Below are 14,718 nucleotides of genomic sequence, written 5' to 3' on the forward strand. Positions count from 1 at the left end.
GAAGGAAGGAAAAGAAACGAGAGAAATGTAGATTGATGGCACTTCTTGATGTGTTCTTCTTCCTGGATGGGAGTTATCATATCTTCTGAGAGACTTTATGACCAATTAGATGCTTCCCATTGCCCACATGATGTACACTAAGTCAAGAAGTTAGAAGTTTTATCACCTGTAAAATATCAACCAGCAAATTTGGGTGAATTTTTTTTCTGTAATGTTGACTAAATGGTCATTTTATATGTGACTTATTTATCATTTTAATTCCCGAGGAATTCAAAATACCAAAAGAATCCAGATATACAAGTTTTCACCCAGCTGTGAAGCCACGGCACTGACTGCTCCAAACATTTTCCTCTCTTACCCTCTTTCCTACTGAAATAAATCTTACTGGAAGGTTGTTTTTTTTTTTTTTTTTTTTGTCTACTTGAAATGGCTCTACCTCTTCCTTACTCTTTAATGTTCACTTAAAGTTTACTCTGAATGGTATGAGACATGAGGAAAGCCTTTTGGAAAGAAAGGTCACTGCAGGCCTGAGGAGATTTATCAGTTATAGAGTGCTTGCCAAATGAGCATCAGGACCTGAGTGTGACTTCAGAAACTCATGTAAAAAAAAGCAGATGTATTGATGTATTTTTATGATAGCAATAGTGGAACAAATGGCATATAGGTCCCAGGGCATCACTGGCCATCCAGCCTAGACTGCTTGGCTACTTCTAGTTCCATTAAGAAGCCATGCCTGAGCAAGCAGTATAGACAATACTTAAGGAGTAATGTGTCTGAAGCCTGTCCTCTCATTTTCAAACCCACTGCACCCATGCACCCATGCATACACACATACAAGATCACCACACACAAACACAGACACAGATAGACACACACACACACCACCACCACCAGAAGAGGCCGGAAAATTCAACGTGGAGTCAGCTAGGTTCCATATGTATGTTGCTAGATGTTGAATGATCAAGTCAGTCCTGAAGGTGGAAGAGATAAAAAAGGGAACAGAGAGATGCCAACATGAATAACAAGATATAATATCACAGGCTGGAATGCAGCTCTCTGGGCATTAGACTGTTGTGAACAAGGTCCTGTCTTGTTTGCATCTCTAGCACTGGGGAGGGAGAAGGAGATACACAGCCAAAAGCAAAGTCAAAAGTTAAAAACATGAATGAATTGAAATTTAAGCAGACTGAATATTTTGTGAGACAAAGCACTATATGAACTAAGTGAATATAAGATCTACAGAATGGTGGAAGATATCTGTGGATTTAAAAAAAACTGTTAAGGGTTAAAGATTCATAGTATTTAAAGACCCCTTACAACTGAACAACAACAACAAAAAAACAAGCAACATGATTTAAAAGTAGTCAGAAATTTTTTTCAGAGAAGTATGTACAGTTACAAATTTGTAGAAAGTTACACAGAGTAACTGCTACTTCTCAGCAAATACAAATTAAATTTGCAGGAAATGAGGAAATGACACATCATATTCAGTAGGATAGCTGATATGAAAATGAGGAATAATGAATACTAGAACATGACAATATCAGGAGCTTGGCTATTGCTGGACCAAAGATGTATTGTGTAGCAGCCACATAAAGCAAAACAGTGGTTTGTAACAAGTAGAACATATTTCACTTATAATACAGAAATTCTAGTCCAGGGATATGTACAAAATAATCAAAGGCAGAAATGCCTGAACAAATGCTCTCTCACATATACAACAAAAGACATCCTTCATGATAATCAGAGGGGGCTATAGAAAGAGGCCATCTGTGAGCTGGTAGATGAATGGACACAACAAATATGGTATGTATGTGCAACAAAATAGGATTTAACTTTAAGAAATGAAATCACCATATATGCTTCAAAATGGATGAGCCTCTGAAACGTGTCAAATGAGCAAAGCACAAAAGAAGAAACTGCATGGTTTTTGTTTGATCTAGTAATCCTGAACAGGCAAATACATAGATGCACAAAAGATAACTATAATTACCAAAGGCTGGCAGAAGCAAGGATGGAAATAGATTGTTTAGTGAGCACAGGGCTGGGATGATTAGATGGTTCAGGAAATAGAAAGTGGTCATGGCTGCCGTGTTGAGAACAGGCACACTGTCACTTAACTGCAGGTTTTAAATAGCTAAAGGGGTCAATTTTATACTCCGAGTTTTTATAGCCTTCTTGGGTTGCCGTAACAAAATAACTCTGGCTGTGGTTTAAGCAGTCACTTATTGCAAAGTTCTGGTGAGTAGAACACTCAAAACGAACAGCGGATGCGGGAAGATTTCCTGCCTGTTGGTGGGCAGCTGCTGTCTCGTTGCATCCTCATGTTATGGAGGGGTGGCACTTGCCTCTGCTTGTTCATTCCACCCATATGACGTTAGCTCCAAAAGGCTCTACTTCAAAGCAACATTGCTTTGGGTCTTAGGGCTTTACTGTATGAATTTTGGACTCACACAAACATTCAGTCCACTAAACCTATATTATTACTACAATAAAAAATGTAACATGCTGAGCATTCATGTCACTTTATGTTATATCTAACTTATCTCATTGCTGAAATAGCTAATCGCCTTCAAATTTTTCACAGGCACATTTTAGCCTTTATTATATATACCATGATGTTAGGCTGTCTGAGTAGTCTTTGTCTGGAAACTATGTTTCAATAGTTTAACTCTTTTTCTCCTTCTGGGATGAGTTTAATTACTTTGAGAAATAACATTGGCATTGGATTCTTACTATAATGAAGATATCGTGTTGACATTCAACTACATTATATCATGTAATTAAAAATAATAACATGATGACTGTAGCATATTTTCTAAATGGGTAAACTGTACTTCATACTCAAGATTAATAAATACAAGTATAATCATTTGCAAAGCCAGGTCTGCATGCTGCAGAGCCTACCCTGTGCCATGAGGACCTGGATCTTTTGATAATTACAGACAATTACCTTTCCCTTCGTTCTTCTCTCATGTTTAGGACATTCTCATTTTTGAGCCCTGGGGTCAAATTCTAGGTAAGTCAACATGTATACAACAAGTTTTTGTATCTGGACATGTAATTGAGGGAGATCCCAGCTAAGGCATTCTTAGTAGAGTTTTAAGAAGCCCATCTATAACTAATCTTTCCCCAGAGAGCCTCAGATTGACCCCCCCCCCCGGAGAACTGGAGCAACTATGGACTCTTTGATATAGCCCTAAGATCTACCAATAACCTAGACATAGCTACTGATTGCTGCAAGTTATTCCCAATATTATGGCTCATCCTTCTCCTCTTTTGGTTTTCTACCCCATCACCGACTACAAAATAGCTTTGAACATTTCATGTGTTCTCTGAATTTTATTTTTCTTCCTTCTTCTCCGCACACAGTAATTGAGTTGTGAATATGTATTCTACATCTTGCCCAGTCTTGTATTCCTGACACTTAATACCCGCAAAGTGTCAGGCAGGTAGGTTCTGACTCAGTGGTATTTTGTGTTTCCCCAGGAAGCTGCTCAGCACATGAGCTGGCAATAAAGAATGTACTTGAAATTGGAAGTAGAACAGGAAGTCTCTCTTCACACCACATAGACTTCGGCCTTCTCTGCAGCCAAGTTATAACACAGATGTACGCAGACATGTGCTCAGATGAATGTTGCAGCATCCTGCATTCAGTTTACTGACAAGCAGTGAAGCAGGGACACGCTTGCACTGCAGTGGAAGGAAGCTGATTTTAACTGACTTAGTAATCATTGTAGTAAGAGAAGCAGGAAAAAACAAATAAACAACACCAAAGAAAAAAAAAAGAAACAACAACATCAACAACAACAACAACAACCAAGAACTCACTTCTTACTGCCCTGAAGCACAGAGCATGTGAAAGGGTCTTTGTAAATTAAAGAAGCAGAAAGATTCTTGGTGCTCCCAGAAAACAACAGTAAGAATCTCTGTCTAATTTTAGCTGTCACCATGAAAGAGCATACAGAATGAAGGGCTTGGTTCCAGGCATGCATGAAGAAGCTGACTGACAGAGACAAACTCGGTCAATGGACGATTCACATTGATGCCCAAGAACACAGTACAATGACAATGTACGACCTTAGACATTGTTGGGATTGCTGAAATCTAAAATGATGACATTATAAAGTTCAAGGACTTGGTTCAGTTAGTTTTTTGAAGCTGAATTTTCATATATAGTTCTCGAAATGTCTAGCACTTGAAACTGTCCAACTAATAAAAAAAGCATCCACATGTATCTTTTTTTCTAGAGAGTTCTAGAGAAGAATGTACTCCAAAAATTTCATGGTTGAAAACAACTCTTACCACCTTTAAATTTTTTGTTATAAAAGGTACAGATTAACAATTTTGCAAATACATTTATTATTTTTATTATTATTTATTATTTTTAAAGATCTAATACTCAATTATTTATAAAAGCAGATATAGGCATATAGATGGCCAAAGAGTTTACAAATAGCTTATTTACTGCCACTTATTAGAAGATGTTATGATCTTCAGGAAGACACAGTAGAAAACATATTTTACATTCACAAAGCATGTATGCTGTTATGTTGAAGTTTAAATTTGTCTTAAATTCAGTGATACTATTGATGATTAACAGAATATAGCATAATCCTTAAAGCCCATGATCTTATAGATGTGATGGTAGGTAGACATACTTCCAGTACTTGGAAACCTGAAACAGGAGGATGGTGAGTTTGAGACAAGCCTAGGTTACTTAGCATTGATACTGTCTCAAAAAATAATAATAACAAGAGCTTACTATGTAATTGAGGGGTAGAGTGACTGCATGTTTAGGGTCCTCAGTTTGATCCCCAATGTTACAAAAAAGTAGATTTTATTTATACTTACACATCGTGTTCAAAATAGACTTTGAATTCCAAATACTGGACTTTTCATGACTTAAAATGTGCTAATTGAAGAGGGAGGGGAACACCAACCCACCTATAAAAACTTTGACCCAGAATTTACCCTGCTTACAAAATGTGCAGGGATAAAGATGGAGCAAATAAGGCAGAGATTGAGGGAGCTGCCCAACCAATGCCTGGCTCAACCAAAGACCCACCCTGTTGGAGAGTACCAAATCCGGAACCCCTGAAGCTTTGTTAAACTTGCAGACAGGAGCCTAACAGAGTTGTTCTCTGAGAGGCGCTACCCAGCAATGCTTCAAAACAGATGCTGAGACTCAGCCAAACATTGGTTGATGCTAGGGTATCTTATGGAAAAGCAAGAGGAAAGAGAAAATAACCTGGAGGTGACAGGAGCTCCACAAGAACAACAGAGCCAACTAACCAGGGCTCAAACAGGCTTACAGAAGCGAGACCTAGCCCTTCTATGAAGATGTAGCAGATTGGCAGCTTAAGCCTCAGGAGGGTCTTATATTAAGGGAAGTGGGGACTGCACTGAACAAGGACTCACTTGCCAGCTTTTTGATCACTTTCTCCTGGCAGGACTGCCTTGCCAGGCCACAGCAGAAGAGGACAGGCTCAGTCCTGATGCAACTTGATGAACTGGGCTGGATGGGAAAAGGAGCTCCCCTTTTCTGAGGGAAAGGGGTGGGCAGCAGGAAGGAGGAAGAAGGGTGAGACTGGGAGGGGAGGAGAGATGTGGCTACAAGTAGGATGTAAAGTAAATAAAAATGAAGAAAAAAATAAAATGTGCTAATCGAGTTGTTTTTGGATGATTTGATGTACCTTTATTTCTGATTTTAATAATTGCCAGTCACAAGTGATATTTTGGGGGTGATAAGACATTTAAAATGATTCAGTTATGTTAAGTGGAACAGAAGTACATGTTTTCTGAATAAAATATGTATGCGTATATAGATTTTGCCACAAGGGACTTTTATCTCTTTAATGTAGTAAAATATCCTGCAGTGCTACTGCCTGTATTGTTTATTTGACTGAGTACAGGAGGCAAGAAACAAGCGACTGTACAACCTGATTCTGGCCATCCCCATCCAAGCTCCTATACTTCAACACGCTTTCAAATCCTGTCACTACTTGCCTTACTATGACAATGAAGAAGTTTTATTCTTACTAGATTCCACATCCTCCACTGGGCAAAGACATGCCAGTCTCAATTTAAAAAAAATTATTTTATGCTACTGGAACTAGTTCATTACTATGCAACAATGCTAAGTTATCTTTTTGTCAAATAAAAATATCAAATATATAAAAATTAAAAGAAACCATGATTTTTTTCTGTAACTTTATTTCAAGAGGTATCTCTGCATATGAGAAATTTGCCCTTAAATCCAAATCAAAAATTCAGTTTGCAGAAGTTAAGGGCATTGTAATTTCGACAATATAATGTAAATTGAAAAGTAACAAAGAGTGCTGACATTTACCAGTGAGTTAAACCTCAAATGTTATCTCTTCAGGGAATTATTCAACTTCAACCCATACACCAACAGCATTTCTGGCATTTGCTAGATGAAAGTTCTTAATTTGAGTCAAAATATACTCATGTTTTTGTGTGAAGGTAGTTATCAATTCGAAATTTTAATTTTTTTATATAGTTTGAGGAACTGAGATGCAGTCTGCCATCTCTCACCTGGCATAAATTTTAAGAGTGGTGTGCGTGCATGCGTGCTTGGTTGCGTGTGTGAACATGGGGAGAGACAGACCAAGTAGAAGAAATGTCATCCTCAGAGAGATGGCATTTAGGAGTCTAAAGTTTATTCCAACTTGGAAAGATATGAAGAACATTGCTTAAGACTTCCAAAATATCCATAAATCACATCAAACTGGTCTATTCATTTGGCCCATCTTGCGAAGAAAAAAAATCCAACCTCAAAGAATGAGTTTCAGGCAAGTATAGATTGTGGACGGTACTCACTCTGGCCCACTTATTCTTTCTTCATGAAGAGTTTCGAGCGAGTTTGATAGCGTTGTCATAGCCAGAGTACGTCGAATGTATTAATTGCCGAATGTCGTGCTTTGAATCTGGACTGAGCCATCCAGGTTAAGGTTTTGAGCACTGGGTTCCCACTGCTTAGAGAGATTATGTGAGATGTGGGCCCTGGGTAGTGGACTGAGTCAACCAGGTTAACGGTTTGAACACGTGGTTTCCACTGTTCAGAGAGGTTAAGGATAATGTGCAATGTGGGCCCAGGGTAGTGACACACCTTTTGCGGGTTGTGCCCGGCCTGGTTCCAGTCATGTTCTCTATTTCCTGGTCCATTGATGATGTGAGGAACTTTGCCACATTTCCCACCTTCATGGAGCTATTCTAAAATATACTTCCGATCGCAACAGCCAAAACATCTCGCCAATGATGAGCTAAAGAAAACGTCTGTCTCTAACGTTCTTTCCTTGTGGGATAGCGTCATTGTAATGAGAAGGATGTCTACATTGACCTTGGGACCTGAGGTTTATTTTCCTCTTCTCAAATCAATCTACCATACTAGATTTAAGATCTTCCCTCTGCTTGGAAAGCTTTTGATTCTGCACCCACCTCTACCCCCTTTCCCCCGTCTGTTTCCTATGCCTCTCCATGAGCCAGGGCTCTCACCCAACTTCAACAGGCAGGATTTCATCTTTCCACTTCAGAAAAGCTGATAAATAGTATATTTTTATGAGTTTCAAGATTGTAAAATAATGTTACCTTTATCTCACTTGCCCACATAAAATCAAAATACATTATTTTTATAAACATAGTTTATACTATTTTATGTGGCTACTTTAAAAACCTCTATAATATTCTCTTCTTTAATAGTCACTGTATCTTGAAGGAATATTTCAGAAATGCAAACTCTGGAGAACAGTATCATGTTAAGTGAATTTTGCAAAAACATCTCTTCTTTCATGTTATAAAGAAACATCGTGCCATTTCATTTTGTAAAAATTCAAAAATGTCTTGTTTACAAAATTAGTAGCAAACATCAATCATAAAATAATGGAGAAGGTAACTAGATCTAGAACACTGATGTAGAAAATTTATGGAAAATAATCCTCCACCATGTTTCCAGTGTCTTCTGAAGATTCTCAATGAAGTAAATTCTTTCAAAGGATCTGAACAGCCCTGTGAGAAATAAACATGGTTATGAAGACATGACATGAGTTTTCCCACAGCACTGTAATATAGCTACATGTCATATCTTCACATGTGTATTTATTCACATGTGGCTAATGTATATATCTGTCCATGTGTACATAGAGGAACTCATCTCTGTGTGGTTACTCTATACATATCTGCACATATGTTCATGTAGATACATGCCTACATGTGCCTACTGTATACATTTGTACATGTGTACATGTAGATATGTACATGTCTGCTCACGTGTCCCTATTCATCCCATCTAGTTCTGGCTAGCATGCATATCTGTATGTGTATACATTTTCATGTTATCTACATGTAGCCACTGTGGCGTACACAAATGAATGTATCTACTTGTGGCTTCTGTATACATCTGGACAGGTGACATATACATATGTATCTACATGTGGCTTCTTTACGTAGCTATTTGGTGTTTTTAAGACATGTATTACCAAGGCTCCAGACGACGAAGATTCTAAAGTTATAACAGACATGAGAAAGAGCTGGAATGCTAGTGTGTGAAACAAGCATGTGATTTAGTTTCAGCAAATCATGGCTCATTCACAGATTGTGCATTTCTTTTGTTGTTGCTGTTGTTTGTTTTTAAGTTCTTTCCTGACTGAGAATTTCAGAGTACTTCACCTGGGTTTTCCAATTTCAAAACTACGAACCGTGGGGCTGCGGGCACTGTGCTTAACAGCCTTTGGGTTCTTTCTGTACAATTATAACAGCTTTTTCTCGAGGGCAATAGCTCCCTCTTGGAGGTTCCAAAGTTGCCACCATGATTGGAGTCAAAGTCTTTTGTCTCCAGCTTCTGGCTATTACACATAAAGCTGCTACAAACATGGTTGAGCAAATGTCCTTGTTGTGTTCTTGAGCCTCTTTTGGATATATGCCTAGAAGTGGTATAGCTGGATTTTGAGGAAGCACTATTCCTAATTGTCTGAGAAAGCACAAGATTGATTTCCAGAGTGTTGTACAAGTTTACATTCCCACCAGCAGTGGAGGAAGACAATGAGTCCAGTCCTGATGAGACCTAATAGACTAGGATCAGAAGGAAGGAAAGGAAGACCTCCCTTATCAGGGGCATGCATGGAGAAGGGGGAGGGAGGGAGGGATTGGGAGACGGGGAAGGAGGGAGCTACAGGGGGGATACAAAGTAAATAAAGTATAATTAATAAAAATAAAAAATAAAGCAAAAGAGATTAAAAAAAAAACTCTTTTGTCATCCAGCTTGTCAGTTTCCCTATCTCAAAGCCAGGCACAATGACACAGGCCTACCATACCAGGATTCAGGAGGGTCATGAGTCAAGCCTAACCTTTCAATTTACTTATCAGCTGGGTACAGTGGCTCATACCTTTGACCCTAGCACTAGAGGGGTAGAGGCAGGTGGATCTCTGTGAGTTTGAGATCAGCCTAGTCTGCAAATCAAGTGCAGGACAGCCAAGGCTACACAGAGAAACCCTGTCTTGAAAAAGCATACAAACAAATCAATTTTCTTATCACTTGCATCCAAGGTGGACCATAGACAAGCTCAGCTCCTTGGCGACAGCTGAGGACTTAACTCTGAGAAAAACTGGCTACTGAGAACAGGGGAAGACACACCTGGAGGGGAGGCTGAACTTGTGAAAGGCTGTTGGACAAGGGGCTTGACTGACCTACACTCAAAGCCATGGTCATCCCAGCTATATTCTCTACCACACTGTGCTTGGTCTGGGTGCATTTCATTATAAATTAATGTTGACTATTAACCAATTTTTGATGAAATCCAACATTATAGTGACCTCTGAGCACAAGAGAAAATGGACTGTGCCCCCCCTTTAGCTTTGAAATTTATTTGTATTTTTAGTGTCATTTTTTGCAAAATGTTTGTTCTCTGATACACACTTGGACCTTGTAACCTTGGGGCCAAAACTCTCTCTGTCAGAAACCAAGAAAATGGCCAGTCAGCATCCAAGCACTTCATCTTTACAGGATTTGCTTAAGCAGGAGGGAGGCCAAGAGGATTTACTGCCAACTGGAAATGTGCCACAAAGACTCTCCCGTGTGCTAAATCCCAGTGTTAATTAAATTTTAAGTGAGGAAATTGCATTAACTATTTAGAATGCAACAGCACCAATCAGTGGAATCCCCAGAAAACATTTCCTGATTTTGACCTCAGTGAACCATTAGGATTAATAACATTTCAAGCTGGTTTTCCTCTCACAAGTTCACATTGATACTGGCTAGTAATTATCTAAATTGTATCACATGACACCAGTGACACCAGGGGGGACAGGTCGGTGAAGGGATGGGTAGAAATGATTAGTTGTGGATTAGAATAATCAGGTGCTTCTTTTCAAATATTCACTTAGGAATCACAACCTATGCAGAAAATTGGCCACCACATAAATTTTGATTCCAGGGTTAGTTGGGTGAAATATTGATGTTCACCTTTAGTGAAATGCACTTATGAAGAGGGATGTTTGCTCCAGTGGTCCTATAATAAATGATTTAAAATCTAGTCCTCTCGACCCATAGGAGAGAATCAGCCTCTGACACTATTAATGATACTCTGCTATGGTTGTGGACAGGAACTCAGCATAACTGTCCTCTGAGAGAGGCTCCACCTAGCAGCAGGTCAAAACATGCTGAGACCCACATACAAACATTAGGTGGAGCTTGGTGAGTTTTTTGGAGAAGGATAGAAGGACTCAAAATGAACTCCATAAGAAGACCAATGAGTCAACTAACCTATGTCTGTAGGAGATTACAGAGACTGAACCTAGCCCCCCTACACCTATGTAAATGATGGGCAGCTTGGTCTGCATGTGGGTTCCGTAGCAAGTGGAACAGGGGATGTCTCTGACATGGACTCTATTGCCTGTTTTCAAAACACTTTCCTTTACCTGAGCTGCATTGTCTGGCCTCAGTGGAAGAGGATGCAATTAGTCCTGATGTGACTGGATGTGACAGGGTGGGTTGTTGGGGGACCTCCCCTTTCTGAAGAGAATGGGAGGAAGGACAGGGGAAAGAGGATGGGAGGGTAGGACCTATATTGGGAGAAGAGGGAAGGAGTGAATTCAGGATGTAAAGTGAGTAAGTAAATAAATAGGTAAATAAATAAATAAAATTCCAAGGCAAATAGCATCGTGAAGATGAAAAGTTACTAATTACAAAGTAACTTGCCCTCACTCACCTGTGAAACAGGAATGAGATCATCACTGTACCCCTTGTGTGTGTGTGTTTAAAGTAGTTCAATATTTATTTCAAGTTATGAACTATCCAGCTCCACAGTTTGTGTTCCATTTCCGGCTGACACATAGCTAGTCCTGAAGAAACAGGTAGCTGCAGTTTATTTTGAGCAACATTTATAAAAGAACAACTGCGTTTCAAGCATAGACAATGAAACAAAGATATGACAGAGGATACATAAAAAGAGATGGTTAGATGAGAAACGGGTGAAGGGTCTTAGGGCTTTAGTGGCCTCTTGGGGAACACCACTCTTCCTACTATTTCATGTGTCCAGGTCATAGGATATCATAGGGCTTCTATCTTTTAGTTTTACTCTTTTGTTTCTGTCTCTTCCATATCATCCACTTAAGATTTAGTTTATTTCAAAGGGCCTTCCACAGAGTAAAAGGACCCTACTGTGTTGTTCTTCAGCGACTGTGTCTGAGTTGTCAAGTGTTCAAGGACCAATGTGAAGTTTGCTTAGAGAAATTCTCTGGTCCTAGTCTTGTCCACTTAGAATGGATAAATTGTGAAATTTATCCACACAAGTCAAAGATATATCTCACTTTGACTCAATTTCCTCTTCCTTATTTATATATTACATGGCTTATTAGATTAGGTGACAATACAGTACGCTACAATCTTGGGACTTATTCACTACCTAATAATCAGCTTTTAATAAAATTGTGGTCATGTTTTCTAGATGCCTAGAGTACCATAAAAACAAATATTTACCGATTTTATTGAAAGATTTAAAAAAATTTCCCAGAGACTCATACTCCAACCAACTACCATGCATGGAGATAACCTAGAACCCCTGCACAGATGTAGCACATGACAGTTGAGTGTCCAAGTGGGTTCCATAGTAATGGGAACAGGGACTGCCTCTGACATAATCTGATTGGCCTGCTCTTTGATCACCTCCCCCTGAGGGGGGAACAGCCTTACCAGGCCACAGAAGATGACAATGCAGCCACTCCTGATGTGATCTGATAGACTAAGATTAGAAGGAAAGAAAAGAGGACCTCCCCTATCAGTGGACTTGGGGAGGGGCATACGTGAAGAAGGGGGATGGAGGGTGGGATCGGGAGAGGAGGAGGGAGGGGCTTATGGGGGGATACAAAGTGAATAAAGTGTAATTGATAAAAAATTTAAAAAAAATGAAAGCAAGTTAGCAAAGCAAATTTGATTCCAAATAGCTAAAAATTTTAACAACTGGATAATAATTAAGTGCGTAGTGTATTCACATTGCTGCTATAGTGGCCATTATTTACCCTGTGATCATCTGTCCTGTTGGTGGCACTGCCATGATCAGGATGCCACTGTGGCTATGTGTCCTGTGGTTGGCACTGTCTGAGTCGGGGGTCATTTTGACAATCTGTCTTGTGGTTGGCCCTGCAATGCTCAGGGTGTGATCATAGCTGTTTGTGTCTGGCAATACTATGGTCAGGATGTGACTGTGGCCATCTGTCTGACAGCTGACACTGCTGTGGTCAGAATATCACTCTGTCTCTCTGTAACTGACACTTCCACGCTCAGGGTGGGACAGTGGTTGTCTGTGTCTGTCAATGCCTCCAGGATTCCCTCTCTTTACTCATGATTCTCAACAGCCTAAACTTGGCTTTGGGGTGTTTTGTCTTCCTGATTTTCCCCAGAGCTGTTCTTGCTCCTTCATCTCACTTCACTGAACTGATACAGCATTCCAATTCCTCCAAATAACTGCTGTTTCTGCGGAAACTTTCTATTCAAAATGTGCTGAGAAGAATACATGTGTCTTCCAAATGTGTTTGGTATAGACTTGGCCTCACACATGGGCCCAGCCCTGAGTCAACCCCCAGCATTGTAGAGGCATTTCTTTTGGTAAACTAAAGGGCTATATTCTCAAGTGCAAGTAAGCCTGAATTAAAAGTTTTAGCTTCTAGCTATGAATACTATTTGTCCTGTTTTTTTTTTTTTTCTCTCTAGGTTTTATTAGCTTTTAATGATATAAAGTGGGTTCTTTATGTTTTTTTTAACATTAAAAAGTACAAGTGTGTGAAATACTTGGAGAGTATGAGAAGTTAAAAATTGTACACCAACCACTACATTATTGTTATTGTCAGATATTTCCTTCCTGCTAAGGACCTTAAAAACACAGTATATACTCACTTATAAGCAGATACTAGACCTATAATATAGGATAAACTTAAAAAAAATCTGAACACCTAAAGAAGGAGAGCTGGGTAAGATGATCAATTCTCACTCAAAAAGGCAAATGGGATGGACTTTGGAAGAAGGAGAAAACAGGAAATAGGACAAGAGCCTTCCATGGAGGGCCTCTGAAAGACTCTAACCAGCATTGTATAAAAGCAGATAGTGAGACTCATAAACAAACTTTAGGCAAAGTACATGGAATCTTAGGAAAGAAGGGGAAGATAGTAAGACCTGGAGAGGACAGGAGCTCCACAAGGAGAGCAACAGAACAAAAATATCTGGGCATAGGGGTATTTTCTGAGACTGATACTCCAACAAAGGACTATTCATGGAGATAACCTAGAACCCCTGCTCAGATGTAGCCCATGGCAACTCAGTATCCAAGTGGGTACCCTAGTAAGGAGAACAGGGACTGTCTCTGACATGAACTCAGTGGCTAGATCTTTAACGGTCTCTCCTGGACTGGGGAGCAGCCTTGCCAGGCCACAGAGGAGGCCAATGCAGCCAGTTCGATTGAGACCAGATAAGCTAGGGTCAGATGGAAGGAGAGGAGGACCTCCCCTACCCGTGGACTTGGAGAGGGGCATAGGATGAGATGAGGAAGGTAAGGTGCGATTGGGAGGGGAGGAGGGAGGGGGACTACAGCTGGGATACAATGTGAATGAACTGTAATTAATATAAAAAATAAAAATAAAAAAATATAGCCAGCCTTTTCCTTAAGAGACCTCATGCACTCATGTTGCGGTTATTAATATTTATTATTGATTTATCTTTTTGTTAAGCAGGCTTATTCCTAAACCAGCTGTATACCCAAATCATGACACAGAGACTGGGATTTATTTAATTAATCTAGAGCACAATGCTGGGCAATAGTTACACCATCCTAAACCTCCAAGCCCACATAGTTTCCTACCATTCAGATTTCACCCATTATACTTGCTTTTAGTCATACCTTAGGTCTGGTTCATCTCTCCTTGTGGTTCGAAGTCCACTCCTCATGGTTCCAAATCCTGTCCTGCTGATCTATCTCTCCTCTTCCCCAACTTGCCTCCTTCTCCTCCCCTCCAGACCACGATGTCCCACCCTATTCTCTCCCTTGCTCAGCATTGTGGCTTTTTTTTTTAAATTAAATCTTATTTTTTACATTAATTGCATTTTATTCACTTTGTATCCCAGGTGTAGTCCCCTCCTTTATTCCCTCCTAGTTTTACCCTCCCTTCCTCATCTTATCCGGTGTCCTTTCTAAGTCCACTGATAGGGGAGGT

The sequence above is a fragment of the Psammomys obesus genome, unplaced genomic scaffold (assembly GCF_907164565.1).
Source record: "Psammomys obesus unplaced genomic scaffold, mPsaObe1.curated_primary_1811, whole genome shotgun sequence".
NCBI classification, from domain to species: Eukaryota; Metazoa; Chordata; class Mammalia; order Rodentia; family Muridae; genus Psammomys; species Psammomys obesus.